This window comes from Balaenoptera borealis (assembly GCF_965194805.1).
Source record: "Balaenoptera borealis genome assembly, chromosome: 5".
NCBI classification, from domain to species: domain Eukaryota; kingdom Metazoa; phylum Chordata; class Mammalia; order Artiodactyla; family Balaenopteridae; genus Balaenoptera; species Balaenoptera borealis.
In genome coordinates this window covers 102,534,063-102,545,075 of record NC_138862.1, presented here as the reverse complement: position 1 = coordinate 102,545,075, position 11,013 = coordinate 102,534,063, and positions in this window count along the sequence as shown.

The following is an 11,013-nucleotide window of genomic DNA, read 5'->3' as shown; positions in this document are numbered from 1 at the left end:
CAGTTAACTCATTATCTTTTGCTGGTTATGCTAATGTAAATTCTAGTATCTTGAAAATATTTTCTCCTAATTTTTAAGATTTGTTTTAAAAAATATTTTCAATTAAAATCCTGGATAATTTTGTACATGCCAAAAATTGTTGAAAATTTTTAAGTGTTCTTACTTTCCAGAAAATATTTAAAAAGATATTTTTCTGTATCATTTAAATTTGAAGGCAAACTGGTTCTTTGTATATATCTATACATATATATATATAATCATATATGTATATATGATTAAATCAAATATTTCTATTTAACAAATGAAACTGGTTTTAGGAAGACACCTCATAGAGCACACTGTTTTTTAGGAACTAGTTGAATGACACCTTTTTCAGTTGAGCTTAGGAGTTGGAAATACAATGGCAATACAAGTTTAAGTTCTGTCATCACTTTCAATGACTTTAGAATTCTGATCCTCTAATTGCCTTGCCACCTTAATAAAAGAAGAAAACAATTTCTTCTAAATATAATTTTATTTGTTTGAATTAACTTTATGTTTTGAATTTTATTTGCTAGAATAGCATTATTATACATATTTTAATATAAAATTAAATTTTTAAAAGAAATTCTCAGTGTTAAAAATTTTAGATGTCATTTGGTTTGTCCTAAAACAGTCTAGAAATCAAGTTAATTAATTGAAAGTTATTTTTAGATATAGAAATTGATATGCAAGTTAATATATTTCAAATATATAAAATAAAATTTTAAAAGACATGCCATTCTGTTAGCTGTAAGATAGTTTATTAAATGGAAAGTTGCTGGTTGTGTTTTTCTTTATTATTTATTTGCTTTTGCTTCTATGGGTTGGGAAACACTCAACAATGGTATACCAGAATACAGAATAACAAGAAACTTGGCATTATTTCTAGAATGGTCCAAATTAAATATGTTTCAGTAAAATGGCATTTGTCCTTTTCGTAAACTGGAAAGCATCTAAAGTAGTATTTTTAAAATTCTATTTTCCTGAAATATATTAATGTAAAAAAGCATTCATATTTACTATATAACTTTAAATTTATAATCTTTTTTATTCTTTCCAATACATCTTATATAGATGGAGGCTAAATGTATAAATTTATTTGAAATAAAATTATAAGTTCTATAAACTTAGTGGATTATTTATTTTCTAACAATTTAAAAGTTATATTAAAAATGCATGTTCCAAAATTCCTATCAGTTTACTGATTAAGAATAAAAATCCAGAAAATGCAGTATTTATTTGAGAAAAAAAATTTTTGAGGGGAAACCTAGGTAAACAGCAATGGGAGGCATACAGACAGGGGCAGGAAGTACAGAAAGATTTCACACTCATCTGGTCAAAATTGTTCAGCTATTTTTACTTGTCTAATAATTGTTATGTAAATTTCCAGAGCTTCCGTTCTCTTATCTGCAAAATAAGAAGTCAGAATTATACGGTGTACAAGTTTCCAATTATGATTTGATTCATACATAAAAATTATTCAGTATTGTTTTTCTTGCCCTTAGTAGTCACTGTGCTTTTAAATATAGCAGTATATAATTCACTATTATTGTGTAACAAACTTAATGACTTAAAAACAACATAATTTAGTAGCTCAGCTCTGCAGGTCAGTAGTCTGGGTCCGGCATAACTGGGTTTTCTGTTGAGGCTCACACAAGGCTGTGATCCAGCTAAGTGTTGGCCATATTGTTGTTCTCATCTAGAGTTCGGGATTCTCTTCCAAGTTCATTCAAGTTGTTGGCAGAATTGTTTCTTGTAGCCCTAGGAATGAGGTCCCTGTTTCATTACTGGCTGTTAGCCAATGGTCATTTTCCACTCCCAGAGGCAATCTACATTCCTTGCCATGTGGCCTCCTCCAACTTAAAAGCTAGTAATAGAAAAACTCCCTCACACTGAATCTATCTCATGTTTAGAATCTGACTTTGAATCTCTCACCAGGAAGAGTTTGACCCTTATAGGGTTAACCTGATTAAGAGAAGCTCACCAAGGAAAATCTTCTTTATCTTAAGGTCAACTGCTTTAAGACCTTAATTACATCTACAAAATACCATTATAGCAGCACTTAGATTATTATTTAATTGAATGTCTGACAAAAGGTGTTCGCCAGTGGGATGGGAATCTTGGGACACATCTTAGAATTCTGCTTATCACAAAAAGTGAACATGTCAGTCTCAATCTCTTCTTTCATAATATATGCAATCAAGTTTGGGAAAAAAATCAATGCCCAAATAATGACCTAAATTTATGTTTGATAAATGTTAAATAGAAGAAGTACGTTGCTTTGAGTGCAGTTACTCAAGATCATCTTAACTGAACAACGCAATCGAGCTATCCACTTGCACCAAGAGCATAGCCTGTCTTTAAGTTTCAATTGAGGGCATGCATGTTCCTAAATCTTTCTTTACTCAACATTTCTCCCACAAACTTAACATGGTATTTGGATGTTGCTCTGGCTATTCTCCATTTATTTCTAAAAATGTGCCTCCCCTTCTTTTTGTCTGATACTTTGCTTAGCCTTCTCACCTTCCCCAGGAAGAGAAAATTTATAGGCTGTTTTGCTGGGTTCATTACCCTCTGTCTTCTGGTTGGATTTGACCAGTGGTAGATATAAGCAAGAGACCAGAGGTGGAAGGATAGTGATGTTGGGGTACTTATTCTTCCTCTCTGCTGGTCTGTAGTTTGACACAGTTCCTTTCCAGGGGATTGCTCCTATAATTATAGCTCTGTCTCTCTGGGCAACAGTAATGGTTCCTTCTTTTTCCTTCAATCTAGACATAGTAATGACTCTCTGTTATTTCTGACCTTGGGGTCATTTTTCATCTCTTTCATTTTCCTTACCATTACCCAAATATTATAAATATGCCCCTCCTCAATTATCTTATTTAAGTATGGAATCTATTAGCTGATACTGTAACTGATATAAATGTTTTGTTACTAGCTAGCATTTTTTTGTCAACATACTCCCACTCCGATTTGTTTAGGATGGCAATGTGCTATGTAAATATGAGACCATGAAATATAGTTATAGGCAATGAGACATAATCAGATGGCCTTTTCTAGAAAACAGCTTACTTTTTTATTACAGATGACAATCATACCTTATTCTCCCTTCCTGCATGTTCCTGCTTGGTTGGGAGGAGGAGACATGTAACCATAAAACCACAAGCATATGATAAAAGACTCAACCCCTACAGGTGAGAGTGAAAGCTGGAAACAGTCTGAATTCCTAGTGGCAACTTTGAGCCACCATACTTGCTCTGAGCTTCATGATACAAATAAATCCCACTGTCAATAGTATTTCTTTTTGTTTCCAGCTGGCTTATGAATGTATTCCTGACTCATACATCTCCTCACCCTGTTCCTTTCATGCTTCTTTGCATATAACAATGTCATCAGCAGATTAAGTGATGAAATATGTCTTTATGGAACATCTACTTTACTATTTCTGCAGCCCATGCTCAGAGCGCAGGCAGATAAAGTAGGTTTGCCTACTAGGTTTGCCCAAGAAGTTCTTGAACATGAAAGATCAAGTGGACCCTTTAGCATACACATTCCTGTAATTTCTTATTTTTGGTAGAAAATCCATCAAGACTCCTGTCCAGACCTTCTCATACTTTGCAAGAGTTTCATGTTCCTCAACCTCTAGCTTATAATTACTTTATTTACATTATTTTCATTCTATAACCAGGCAGTGGGGTGGCAAGTTCAGTGTGTTTTTATAAGATACATGTGGAATTCAACATTAATAAGAGTCTTAATACTATTTTATTAAAACTCCCCCTTTTGTTTTTGGGTCACCTCAAACTTCACACTTTTGGTTGCGAGAAAGCAAACCACGGCATGTCCCTGTTTTGATCTCTCTTCCATATCAACTTGATGGTCTGTCTATTTTGTCCTCAATTTGCTTTCTTAAACTCATTACAATCCTACCAAATATTCTTGTGGATTTTTTCCTCTGTTGCATGATTAATACAGTCTCTGATTCTCCTCTGATAAGTACTGGTCACTTTACATTTTATCTGTGACATTTTAATAGCTGATCTTCTTAGTGGCATTCAGAAAATTAGCTGAACAAAAACCAACTTTTTAAAAAAATTTCCAGGAAACTTTTATTCCTTTACCCACAATTGAGGCCATAGGAGCAATCAAAGATTTGATCAGACATTTGCCTTTATATAGGTTGTGATTGTCATGCAGGCTTGGAGTAATTAAGACTGAGAAAGTTTTTCAGCATATAGGGGAAGAAATGGATTTGAGAGAGAGCAACAAGGAAGAACAAGCAAGATGATAGTGAGTTTTATTTTACTAACATAGGGGGAGAAGGAATCTCATGATACATGATGTCTGATAATCAGTGATATTTGGTAGAGAAGAATCAAATTTGGCAAGGTAAAGATACTTTGAAATTAGAAGACTAGATCATAAGGTACCATGAGACTTTCTTTTATGGGATATTCTTTCGTATAACATTCATATGGTTCTGATTTCTGAGGCTGAGCTTTGCTACAGATAATTAGGTTTTGAATGTGAATTACTGAGATGAGACAGCAGCAAGATAAAACAGCAAACCAAAAATTCAATATGAGAAACTGAAAGGGTCAGCTTGTTGAACTTGGTTACATTTTACTAATATGAAGAAAAGTAAAATCTGTTTCTGAAGTGATAAGGAAATGCTCAATAATATTTTTATAAATTTTTCATTTTCTCTCTCATTTTTATTATAGGAACAATTAAAACTGAAATTGCATTACCAGTATTATTGCCATTACAGTGATATTTCATAGATACTATTTGTGCTTTAGTATTGAGACATTAGAGTGATAAAAGGAAACAATAGCGTTTTAAGCTTTTGTGTAATAAAGACTTCATGCTTCTCTTCAAAGTTTGAGATTATTCTCACTAACAAAATTAAATAAAATGATGACGGGGAATTCTGTGACTGCTCTTATGCTTTTTCTGGTTTATTTGTACTTAGTGAAAGGTTTATATGAATACAGCAATTACACAACTTAGATTAACTTCCTCTTCTCTCCAAATGCAAGGCAGTTCCATTTGTCATATTCCTGTCACTTTCAGAGAAGTATGACACTAACATCAAAATTGTCCCCATTTGAGGCTTCCAATTCATGACTGGAAACATGCATTTATATCTTTAGGTGCTAGAAATAAGGATAAAACAGAAAGACAGAGGGGTAAATTGGAAGTGAAACCAGGGTGGCCCAAGGGAAGTCAGACTGGACTTAGTGATGAGATTAGAATGTGTGTCCTGAGACATATATCATAATCCCAGGCCTACACGAGCCTTGGAGCTGAAACTGAGCTGCTTAATCCACTACACTACCCTCCCTAGTGGAAGTTAAGCAGTGGGGTAAATGCTTAAACAAGACACAACTGTAAGCAACAAGTACAGTAGTAATACATTTTCTCTCTTTCTGTGTGTGTATATAAATATATACATATTTATTTATATATAAATATATACACATATACGTGTATATATATTTATATATTTATTTAATAAATTTAAAATTTAGTATATAAATATACATGTATTTATATATAAATAAAAATATATGTGTATATTTATATATTTATTTTTATATATAAATTTTTTTCTTTTTTTTTTACTTGTAACCTAAAACATGCCCAAGATGAACAGGACACATGTTCAGGTAGCTAGGGGATTTTATACTACTTGATCCCACCCCTACCTTTACCCAAACTAAAATGTGATCTTGAGGTATAGGATTTTTATTTGTTGTGTTTATGGCAAACACTTCAGTGACTTACACAGAGTAAGTATTAGTAAATATTTGCTGAATGGTTAATGTTTTCCTTCCTGCTTTCTTTTTTATACAGGCAAATTATTTACAAAAAGACAAATATCTAGACATACTAAAAAAGACGCAGGAACGATGTCATGTCATGTAAACAAATTACAGATGCCCACAAATTTCTTACCAAATTTGATTACATTTAAAGTCTTTGTACATGAAAATGAAGAAGCATTATTCATTTCATATACAAAAGTTAATTTACTGACAACCTTACTCTAAAAGATAAGGATTAAAAGCTTTAATTTCAAAGTTACAGGTTTTATTGAAAGAGCTACATAGTCATTATTTTTAAGAAAAGTTATTTCATTCCTGAGAAATTGGATTTTTTTCATTTATAAGTATTTTTCAGTTTATGGATTTAAAATGGTCATTTTAGCAGCTCCATTTTAAAAAATTTTCTCTATACTTCCCAGTTCATTCTAGGCCCATACCTCTTTGTTAATAACAATAATAATAATAATAATACATAGTGTGGTTAAAATGTAATTCTGCTTTAAATACTAACCTCAGATAGATACTATTAGATATTTTCCCTCCTATTATCTCTCCCTTTGTAATTAATTTGTAAATAATTAATAAATTTAACATGCTGAGTAAAATTACACGATATAAAAATTTTAACTATGGTATGATCTTCAATAAGTTAATTCAATTTGGAAACAATACATGGAGAAAGCACAGACTATGAGAATGAAATCTGATTGTATTAAATTACTTTATATTCAATATGCTCACTTAGGCATGCACACCTTTTAATTTGAGGGCATTCATATTACAAAATTCACAAACTTAGAGCACTTATTTGAATGTGTTATTTTTGTTTCTGCTAAAATGCTAGGAATAATACAGCTGGAAGAATTGCTTTATGACTGGAACATGAATAGACACTGTTAATTCAATGATAGTACCATGATTTAAACTAAATACGCTTTACCACTTACTTCAGAATAGCCACTGTTATGTCTGACTTACACTACCTTTTCTCAGTAAATCAGTTCAAAGGTGTCAGTTTTACCTATTAAATGGTCATGTCTAAATAGTTATGTCCAAGAGTACAATATCCATCATCTGTCCTCAGATTCACACAATCATTAATTTTAAGATTGATTGGTTACTGGCACACCAATTATGTCCATAGTTTTTCACATCTACTTTTCATCTTTGGAACACCCTGGCTCACAGCCATTAAGGTCAAAATCCTTTTGTTATGTACAGAGTAACTGCCTTTTCACTTATTTGAATCAGGTAACACTTCTGCCATTTGAAAAATCAGAATTGAAAATATTAAAAATTAAAAAAAAACACTTTAATTCAAAATCACTTAAGAAAATTAAATATGTTTTATATTCTCCCCTCTCCCCCGGCCTCTCTCTCTCTTTCTTTCTCTCTCTGCCCCCTCTTGACATTTTTCTAATCATTTTACATATGATAATAGTAGCACATGAAACCATATTTGTTTATGTTATGAAATAAATTTCATGTCCTAAGCAATGAATCTGATCGAAGAGTGTAACTGGAAATTTATGAAGTAGGCATCGTTACTTAAGGTGATATTTCATCAAGTGGTGTAAACACTTACCATATATTATGACAGAAGGGTCAGCTTTCTAATAGACTGTTTTAGTCATACAGGAAATATTACTTTGGCAAATGAGCTAATATAAACATGATTTTAAGTAAAAAATTTTTCCTGAGGGGGATGGAGCTTCAAACTTTTCTGTTTCAGTCTATCTTAATTATGATGTGAGAGTATAACTAGTTCTGAGCAACAGCTCATGCTTTTGCCAGTATATGAGTCTCGGAAAGTTACTTAATGTATCATAGTCCTTACGTTATATATGTCATACACATTTGAAAGACATGGTTTGTTTCATCTTTAAATATTTGGTTAGAAGAGCAATCAAACTAAATGAAATGACACTATTTATAGAAAATAGCTTTGTAAAGAGGTAACCAAATACAAAAATTTATTACTAAGTGAGAAAAGATTAGTAGATGTAAGCAATATATTTTGGGGCAATGTGACCTACCACTCTCGGACTTTTTCTATATTATTTTCCATCAATTAGGTTTTCGCCTCTATATACTCTTCTCTTTTGCATTTATTATTATTTTTTAATTTTTCCAGGAAAATGTCTCTACATTATTTTGTATATGTATTATCTGATTCTGTAAGTCTTAGAGTTCAGTGGGAGAAATAAAAAATGAAACCAGCAGTAATAATAAGTCAACTTAAGCATACTAAAGATTATTTCAAATATTACATGGCATGAGAATCCACAAAATATACAAAAGATACTACAGAAAACCAAATTAGTAATATAGAGGACAGGATTGAGAAAATCACATAGAGTAAAACAGAAAGTTTTATTTTCTGGAAAGTTTTATTTTCAGAAGAAAGTTTATTTTCTGGAACAGAGCTTTGAAAATATGCTCTTCGTCTATATCCTAAATGCTCTATTCACCTCAAACTTTTTATCGTTTTGTGTCTTCAAAATTTATATATGGATTTTCCAATTTTAATTACTTATTCTAGAGAGAAGACATAGGTAAAATTGCTATTTATTTTAAAAGTATGTAAGTGATTTACTTTGCAGTCTCTTTCTGGTATAATCGAATATCATTATCAAAACCCAGGGGCAATGATTCATATTACTATATCTCTCATTTACTATACTGAGGAGTTAGGAGGAAGATCTGGAGCTCAGGAGAGGAAAAATTCATCTTAGTACTATTTCCTAAATCTCAAAAGTGAGATTTCTTCAGTGTCTCTTTTGCTTGGCCTGTTGTCTAAGTTCATAGTAATCATCTATCTAGCCTCTTAATTTGAGCCTCTGACCACCTGGTCACAAGTTATTGTCCATGAAATTACAGTTTATTTTCTGTTTTTATTTTATGGAAATTTTGCTTTTAAACCAATACACATTTTTAATAAAGTGAAGAAGATGTAAAAAACAATGTTATTTTTCAATCATTAGGTAGAATTATTTCTCCAGATTCTTTTTCTATATTTTTCTATTTTCATTAAAAGTTGTTTTTCATAATAATGCCCCCACCAAAGGAAAATAAGATACTAGATTAATGGCAGTTTCATATATTTTAAAGAAATATTTTTAGCTCTAATATTTAGCAATTATTAATAATCATAGTCTGATAATATAACATGTTTTTTAAGACTTTCAGAATTGATTCCCCAATATATTTTTATCAACATATTAATTACAGTCCTATTAAAATGATCCTATTATGTCAGCATATTTTACATGTCTACTCTTATGTAGAAATATAGGCAGAATGCATTTTCAATGAATAGCAAAATGTGGTATTTCATATTTCATAGAGCAGAAAGTAAAAATTAAGTGTTGTATGGAGTCCTGATGTTGAGATAAACTATGACGTAGATTTCTATATAATGTAAATCCTATGTTTTTTTTTTTACCATAGCGCTAATATTACTGATGTTCAAGCTAACTACAGCTTCATCAGTAACTGATTCTTTTTTTCTTGTCAAAGCCAATTTGATATCTGAATAAATATATTTGCAAATTACTTTGTATTTAGTGACCATTAGTAATTTCTGAAACTGGGCTTTATAAAAAGGCAAAGATTTAAAAGTCCCCACATTTAAAATTTTGTATTTGAGTTCAATTTTTTTAAATCTAGCACACATTTGTAATAATTATATTGCTAAACAGATAAATAACAAAACACTTTGTCTTCCCTCTCTAGCTCTTTAAATTTGTTCATATCAAAAAATAATTGTTCTAAACTGGCAATAACACTGCTGCATATCATATAGCAGAGTTAAAAGACAGGAGTTTTGGAAACAAATTACTTCACAGATAATGAGGTACTAAAGCTTGTTTGTTGTCACTGTTCTAACCAGGAATGTGGAGTAATTTTACTATGGCTAAAATATGAATGAAACATGTGACAAGTTAAAAAGTCTGGTTAATACTCTGAAATTGCATTGAATTCCCAAATATTTATTTTTATGCTTCAAAATATAGAATTTGAAAACAACTATCTGTCATGTATTAAACAAACCAAGAAGTCAAATTTTACCATTTTACTCTTTTAAATAGTTGAAATACTTTTCTTTTGCCATTCAGTAATTTACGTAACAGTTTAAAGCTATGACATGAACCTGATTTTAGTGCTATGACCACTAATTAGAAAATCCATGAGAAAATACTAGGAACAATCTCATTTAATGTTACTTTAATATATGTTACACTTTTATAACTACCAACAGCAGGGTGTATACAGAGCTTAAATGTCTCCTCACAAATTACTTAATAACTTCAAAAGTAAATATGTAGTAACTACAGAGAAACCAGATGACACTCTATCTATGATCAAGTTAACATAACCAATAATGGACAAACAGGTATATATGCCTGAAAATGTGATACTCTGAGAAGGAATAATCAATATTATATTATTGTAACCAAAAATACATAGCCTGTACCAAATAATGAGGAAGAAAGTCAGAAAACGACCAATTTCAAACTGAAATAATTGGTATGGCAAATGCTAAGACAAACATTGAAACACAGAGGAAAGTTTTCAGATTAAGGGAAACAAAATGGCAAACAATAGCAAGTTTTTGGTTTTGTTTTTGTTTTTAACCCTGACTGACTCCTTTACGGGAAAAGCAAAGAAACAAAATCCTTTATAGGATATTATTGTGAGATATGAAGAATTTCATATTTGTATGAATGTTAAATTCTCTAAGCATGATAAATACAGACAGCACCCTTATTTAAATGAAATGCTTTGGTCTTAGGAAATATGCTAAATAAAGGATTTAGGAGTAAGGGAGAATGTTATAACTTTTTGAATCTCGGCAAAGTGTACATAGGATTATTTTGTGTATTTTTTTTAACTTTTTTGAAAGTTGAATATTATTTCAAAATAAAATGTTAAAAGATAAAAATTTAAAAAAAATAAATTTTTTAAAAAAAGATATAAATAAATGTCCAAATAAAACGCAGGCTTGAGAATCAAAAATTTGTAGCAATTGAGTTAGAGGCATCTCAGTTTTGATTATTTATTTTCTTTTTAAAAGTATGTGTATTTCCTGAATTTTAAAGAGAGGACATGGCAGATTTATTTACATGAGATTTAGGCAGAACCTATCTGGTTCAATAAG